This window comes from Heterodontus francisci, chromosome X, assembly GCF_036365525.1.
Source record: "Heterodontus francisci isolate sHetFra1 chromosome X, sHetFra1.hap1, whole genome shotgun sequence".
Taxonomy (NCBI): Eukaryota; Metazoa; Chordata; class Chondrichthyes; order Heterodontiformes; family Heterodontidae; genus Heterodontus; species Heterodontus francisci.
This window is the reverse complement of record NC_090421.1, coordinates 4626993-4633553: the sequence shown is the minus strand read 5'-3', so window position 1 is coordinate 4633553 and position 6561 is coordinate 4626993. Positions and strand designations below refer to the sequence as shown.

The 6561-nt window shown below is 48.0% G+C and overlaps 1 pseudogene; it reads left to right on the top strand.

Annotated features, from left to right (window-relative positions):
* Positions 1 to 5026: 5026 nt before the first annotated feature.
* Positions 5027 to 5157, top strand: LOC137358749 (U2 spliceosomal RNA; annotated as a pseudogene).
* The last annotated feature ends 1404 nt before the right edge of the window (positions 5158 to 6561 follow it).

Below are 6561 nucleotides of genomic sequence, written 5' to 3'. Positions count from 1 at the left end.
TTACTTAATTGAGGTGTACAAAATTATGAGGGGCCTAGATAGAATGGACAGGAAGGACCTGTTTCCCCTAGCAAAGAGGTCAATTACCGGGGGCACAGATTTAAGGTGATTGGTAGAAGGATTAGAGGGGACATGAGGGAAAACTTTTTCACCCAGAGGGTGGTGGGTGTCTGGAATTCGCTGCCAGGAACAGTGGTGGAGGCAGAATCCCTCAACTCATTTAAAAGGTACCTGGACATGCACCTGAAGTGCTGTTACCTGCAAGGCCATGGACCAGGTGCTGGAAGGTGGGTTTAGATTGGGCGGCTAGTTTTTTTAGCCAGTGCAGACACGATGGGCTGAACAGCCTCCTTCTGTGCCGTAACTTTTCTATGGTTCTATGGCTCTATGGTGTCACACAGAATAAAGAAATTATGTCATCTCACTACATCTCCTTCCTAATGTTGATGCCCTTTGGGACTTCATTTAAACCCTTCCTCCCAAGCGACTGGGAGCAAGGGCCCAAGCCCTGAGCGCACAAAGCTTCGGCCTTGCCACTGTGCGATGTACACCTGGGTGCTGTAGTGCAGAAGGAAGGAGGCAATAACAGGGCTGCTTAAAGCTAAGGTTTTATTGCTGCAGTTCCAGAAGGTGGTAAGGTGCAAAAGAAACATGAATATATAAGGGCATCTCTTGCCTCCCTTGCGCGTATCTCATGATACCTTTTCTGTTCTGCCTGGGGCCCTTCATCTGGCACTGCCTGGGCAGCATCCTCCTCTGCATCCTCATCATCGTCACTGGTCAACGCCTCCCCCTGCTGTAGCACCAGGTTGTGCTGTGCCCAGCAAACCACCACAATACATGAGACCCTCACCGGGGCATACTGAAGGGTTCCACTAGATCAATCTAGGCACCTGAATCTCATCTTGCATAGACCAGTGGCCAGCTCAATGGGCGCTCGGGTTGACCTGTGGCAGGTGTTTTACTTCTCCTCTGCATCCATGCATGGGTTCCTCACAGGCATCAGTAGCCATGTCCTCAGTGGGTAGGCCATGTCTCCAAGGATTCCCCCCATGGGGGGACGGAAAAATTCCAGCACCTGGGACTGCCAAAGTATGTAGACATCATGACTGCTTCTGGGAATCGTGCACACAGCTATAAGTCACATGCCAGTTGCACATTCAGTGAGTGGAAGCCCTTCCTGTTTATGAAGGCTGCTGGCTGGTCTGCAGGAGCCTTGATAGCCACATGCATGCAGTTGATTACACCCAGCACCTGGGGGAATCCAGCAATGGCCCCAAACCCTATAGCCCTCTCAGCTGTTTGAATCAGTGCAGAAGCGCACATGGTCGCTGGCGCTCCTGAACAGGGCATTGGTGATCTCCTTAATGCACCGATGCGCCGCAGACTGCAAGATTCCACACTTCTCCAGTGGATCCCTGGAATGACCCGGTGGCGTAGAAGTTCAGTGCCACGGTGATCTTCAGCAACACTGGCATCAGGTGTCCATCAAGCCCCATGGGGCTCAGCTCATCCTGCATCATGGCACACAGATCAGTGACAGCCTCCCTGGAGAGGCGGAGTCTTCGGAGACACTGTCACTCGGACATCTGCAGGTAATTGAGCCTTGGCCGGTAGACCCTCTCTGGAGGGTAGCTTCTTTTGTGCACAAGAGTCTGCTGGTGCCCCTTTCTGCATCTTTCTCCGGCTTGCTGCTCCCAAGGCTGGCTCTCCTGTGGCCCCCCAAGCTGCTGTGGTGCCCCTGCTGGTGCCTGTGCCACTCTCCCTCTATGCTACTCCTTCTCCTCAACTGGAGCCTCAAAGCCAGGGTGAATGAGGCCCATGACAGGTTGCCTCTCCTGAGTGCAAGACCTTCACAGCAAATGCCATTCCCCCCCCCCCCCCCACTTTCCCTCACCACCTCTGATGAGGTGGCACTGCCCCGATGGCAGCCTGGTGTGGCTCCCCCACAGAGCTGGCACCTTGGCCCCCACTCCTGACAGTGATTCCCGATGCCCTCCCTCCTCCACCCTCCCTGCCAAGCGACGCTGTCTCACCTGATGGCTTCCCATTAGGGCCAGCACTGAGCTCTTGCTTCCTTGTCACTTCCTTTATCCAGGCGAGGCTCTGAAGTCCCGTGGTTCCTGTGCGCCAGACCCAGTAAATAAAATTGCTGTTTACTGGGCTCTTAAGTACATTAATTGCCTTCCCGCCGCATGGATGTGCAAAGTCCGCCCTCCATGTTGGCTGCTGGCAGTAACATTCGTAAGGGATGTCGATGTCAGACTTCCGGTCCAACGTCTTCCATCTTTATTTTATGCCTCCGCCCGCACCTCCGTTCCCGTCTCCAACGGTCCCTTAAAATCGGCCCAAGTTTTTAGATCTTGTCTCCAAAGCCCTGGTCTGCAGACCAGCTGTCATGAGGTGAATTTTTAAAACAATATTGGCTATTTTCTTTTTACACATTAGGTATTTCTTCCGATAAATAATTTACGATATGTGCATGCTGTGCCTTAACTGAGAGTATTCCTTTACTTACAGTTTTCCATTCAGAGAAAAGGGATATCTTCTAACAGGTGAGTAATTCTACCTTGGAATAATATAATCCAGTTTGTTCATCCTTGATGAATAAATGGCTGGTTACTTTGACAATTTTATTATGAGAAAGGGCATCCAATATGTATGTTTGAAATTCTGCAACATCCAGGAAACAATTTACTGGGCAAACATCCCTCGTCAAAATCAGTCCAATCATCCTTTGGTTTCAGTTGCATAAATGGATCTGAAAATCAGTTGTTCCAAATGTTTAAAACCTGTAATCAATAAAGGGAAGCATCTGACCGATTCTTTTTCACTTGGGCTTTGCTGACAATCCCAGAGGTATTACTCTATTATTATTTAATGCTCTTTGATCTCTTGTTAGCTTTTTAAATGCTGAATGTACATTGTAGTCTTCAGTGTTTGTACTTTGCATTGTATAGTACATGCCACTTAATGACTATCCTGTTAATGGGGATCTTTGGTTAAAGGAGATGGTCAAGTACATATTTATTTGATGTACTTTCTATAAAATAACTGTTGCTTTATAGGAACAGGTTAGACTTGGGACTGTGTTTTCGGGTTGATCCATTACTGGATTAGCAGGTACCAAGTCCACACTTTGAACAAATATAGTTATACCAGCATCACTGTTTGTACTGGTTTTTCCACAGCTTCCTCCATATTAATTGTCATTAATATGCCCAGTTCCTATGGAGCTCAATGGGCCAGTTTTGCATCAATTGTTCCCAACCAAAGACCTGCTGTTAATAATAGACCAATAACTTCAGTACAAGAGATATCAATGCCATTCAGGGTCACTGTTTTAAATAGCATTTACTTAAAAGGAATGTTCTTATGAAGGGTATGTGTTTGGTTTGCCACAGAGATATTAGCAAGCCTCTAGTGTACTGTATGATGTCTGCAAAAATACTCTCTTCAGTTCTGAACATTCTACAATACAATGTAAGCTAACAGCAGTAATGCACCACCTGGACTTTACAATCTCCCGCTATTGCTGTATAATGTACCCAATCCTATAAAATGCAGTTGGCTAGTTGTTTGCAGGCACAGTGGTATCCCAAAAAATCTATAGGCCTCACAAAAAATAAATAACATCAACTTAGCTTTTTGTTTTTTGATTTGAATCTACAACCAGGGTAGTGCAGTTAGACAGCACATTGGAATACCAATGCATGGCAATACAGTGGTAGAATATGGCTTCATGCCTTTTAGCCCCCCACCCCCAACATATTACTGTTCTTTTTGTTGTATATTAATGACCTGGACGTGTGTATAAAGAGCATAATTTCATAGTTTGCAGATGACACAAAACTCAAATATAGAAAACAGTGAGGAGGATAGTAGCAAATTTCAGGAGGACATAGACAGCCTGGTGAAATGGGTAGACACATGGCAGATGAAATTTAATGTAGAGAAGTGTGAAGTGATGCATTTTGGAAGGAAGAATGAGGACAGGCAATATAAACTAAATGGTACAGTTTTAAAGGGAGTGCAGGAACAGAGGCAAGTGGGAGTTCTCATACACAAATCCTTGAAGGTGGCAGAACAAGTCGATAAGACTGCTTTTAAAAAAAGCACACGGGACACTGGGCTTTATAAATATAGGCAGAGAGTTAAAAAAGAAAGGGTTATGCTGAAGCTTTATAAGTCATTGGTTAGACTTCAGCTGGAGTATTGTGTCCAGTTCTAGGCACTAATAAGAAGGATGTAAAGGCCTTGGAGAGGATGCAGAGGAGATTTACTACAATTATACCAATGATGAGGGACTACAGTTATGGAAGAGACTAGAGAAGCTGGAATTGTTCTCCTTAGAGCAGGGAAGGTTAAGGGGATATTTAATTGAGGTGTTCAAAATGATGAAGGATTTTGAAAGGGTAAGTAAAGAGAAACTGTTTGCACTGGCGAGTGTCAGTAACCAGAGGATACAGATTTAAGATAATTGGCAATGGAATCAGGGGGCAGATAAGGACATTTTTTTTTAATGCAGCAAGTTATGATGATCTGGAATGTGCTACCTGAAAGCGTGGTGAAAGCAGATTCCATAGTAACTTTGAAAAGGGAATTGGATGAATACTTGAAAAGGAAAAAATTGCAGGGCAATGAGGAAAGAGCAGGAGTGTGAGACTAATTGGATGGCTCTTCCAAAGAGACAGCACAGGCATGATGGGCTGAATAACCTTCTTCTGTGCTGTATGATTCAATGATTAAGCTTGAGTCACAAGGTGTTGGGTTTAAGTCCCATTCCAGGGCTCGAGCACAAAAATCAAAGCTGATACTCCAAGTACAGTACTGAGGGAGTTATCTGCCATCTTTCGGATGAGATATTAAACTGAGGCCCCATCTGCCTGCTTGGGTGGTTGTAAAAGATTCCATGTTACTATTACGAAGAACGATAGGGGAGTTATCCAGTGTCTTGGCCAATATTTGTCCCTCAATCAACATCACAAAAGGACAGATTATCTGGTCATTATCACATTTATTGTTTGCCGCTTCTCGGCCTTTTGGCTAAGATCAAGTGTAGTATCTGTTCTTATCAGTGCTTACTTGGTTGAGAAGAGACCATGATCATTGCCTTTACATCCTGGGTAGGCTTTGAGTAAAATGGCTATAACCAATCTTCGAACTTCAGGCCAGGGAGTGCGCAACACCGTTCGGGTGGGGGTGAAGGACAAGGAAGGAGCTGCACCGGTCGATCGCACCTTCTTCATCAAGAGAATCCTCCTCGATTGCTGTGGATTTCAAGCTACGGGCGTCTTCTGCCTGCAGGATTTCCCCAGCAGTGGATACTTCGACGTGACGTTCCGGAACGTGGCGGGATGTATCAAGTTCCTGAAGGCGTTCAAAGAGAAAGGAGACCGGGCGCCACTGTCGATCCTCACAGCGGAGCCGCTCTTCATGCTTCCGTCACAACGGGACCGGGTGGTGACGATTCACCTCTACAACCCCCATGTTCCGGTGGTGGATGTACTCACCTTTCTCGCCAGGTACGTCGAGGTGGCCGGCAGCAGCACTGATGTCAAGGACCCCTTTGGGATTTGGACCAGCAAGCGGCAGGTCAAGGTGACCTTGAAGGTAGATCCCAGTGGAGCCATCATCCACCCTCCCTCCAACTTCGCTATCGGGGGAAGTCGAGGCTTCTTGGTCTACGCTGGGCAGCCCAGAGTTTGCCGCACATGTGGCAAATCTGGTCACGTGGCAGCCAACTGCAGCACGGTTGTTTGCAAGAACTGCAAGGAGGAAGGCCATCAGACCAAGGACTGTAAGCAGACTAAGTGTTGCAACTTGTGCGGTGTGGCAGGCCATCTCTACAAAACCTGCCCCAAACGCTGCCTCAGTTATGCTCAGGCGGCAAGGTCCAAGGAAAGGCCGGGAGAAGGAACGACGAAGGCGTCCGGTGTTCGAAAGGAGAGGACCAACCTTCTCCGCAGTGAGGAACTTCAACCTGAGAAGGAGAAGAAAGGGGAGGCAGCTGAAACCAGCGACCCAGCACCGACCCTGCGCCCGGAAACCCCTCCTCCACAGACAGAATCAATGGAGGAGGAGGCAGCAGATGGATAAACAGGTCAGTGGCAAGTGGTACAAAGGAAAACCACAAAGAAAAGACCTCCAAAAGCGGAACAGGCCACCACCCAAACCAGTGGCAAGAGGAGGCTACCGTCTGAGACAGACTACAGCAGCTCCTCTTCACTGGACGAGGAAGTGCTGGAACGACAGCCCCTTCAAAAGAGGCAGCAGAACTCCAAGGAGATGGAAGATAAAGTCCCTCAGCCCCCGGGCACTGGAAGCTGTGATGGGCCCGGCGTGCTCCAACCCCAAAGCGCCACACGTAACGACTTGGCCAGCGCATCTCAGCTCCGGGACACCGAGAGCAAAGACACGTCTGGCGCACCTCAGCTCCGGGAAGCCGGGAGCAGTGATATTTTCGAGGAGGAACAGAGGGAAGCAGCAGAGGACAATCCAATCCTTTCTGCCTACAAGACCCCCCTGATGTCACCGCAGCGGAACAAACCCTGCATGAAA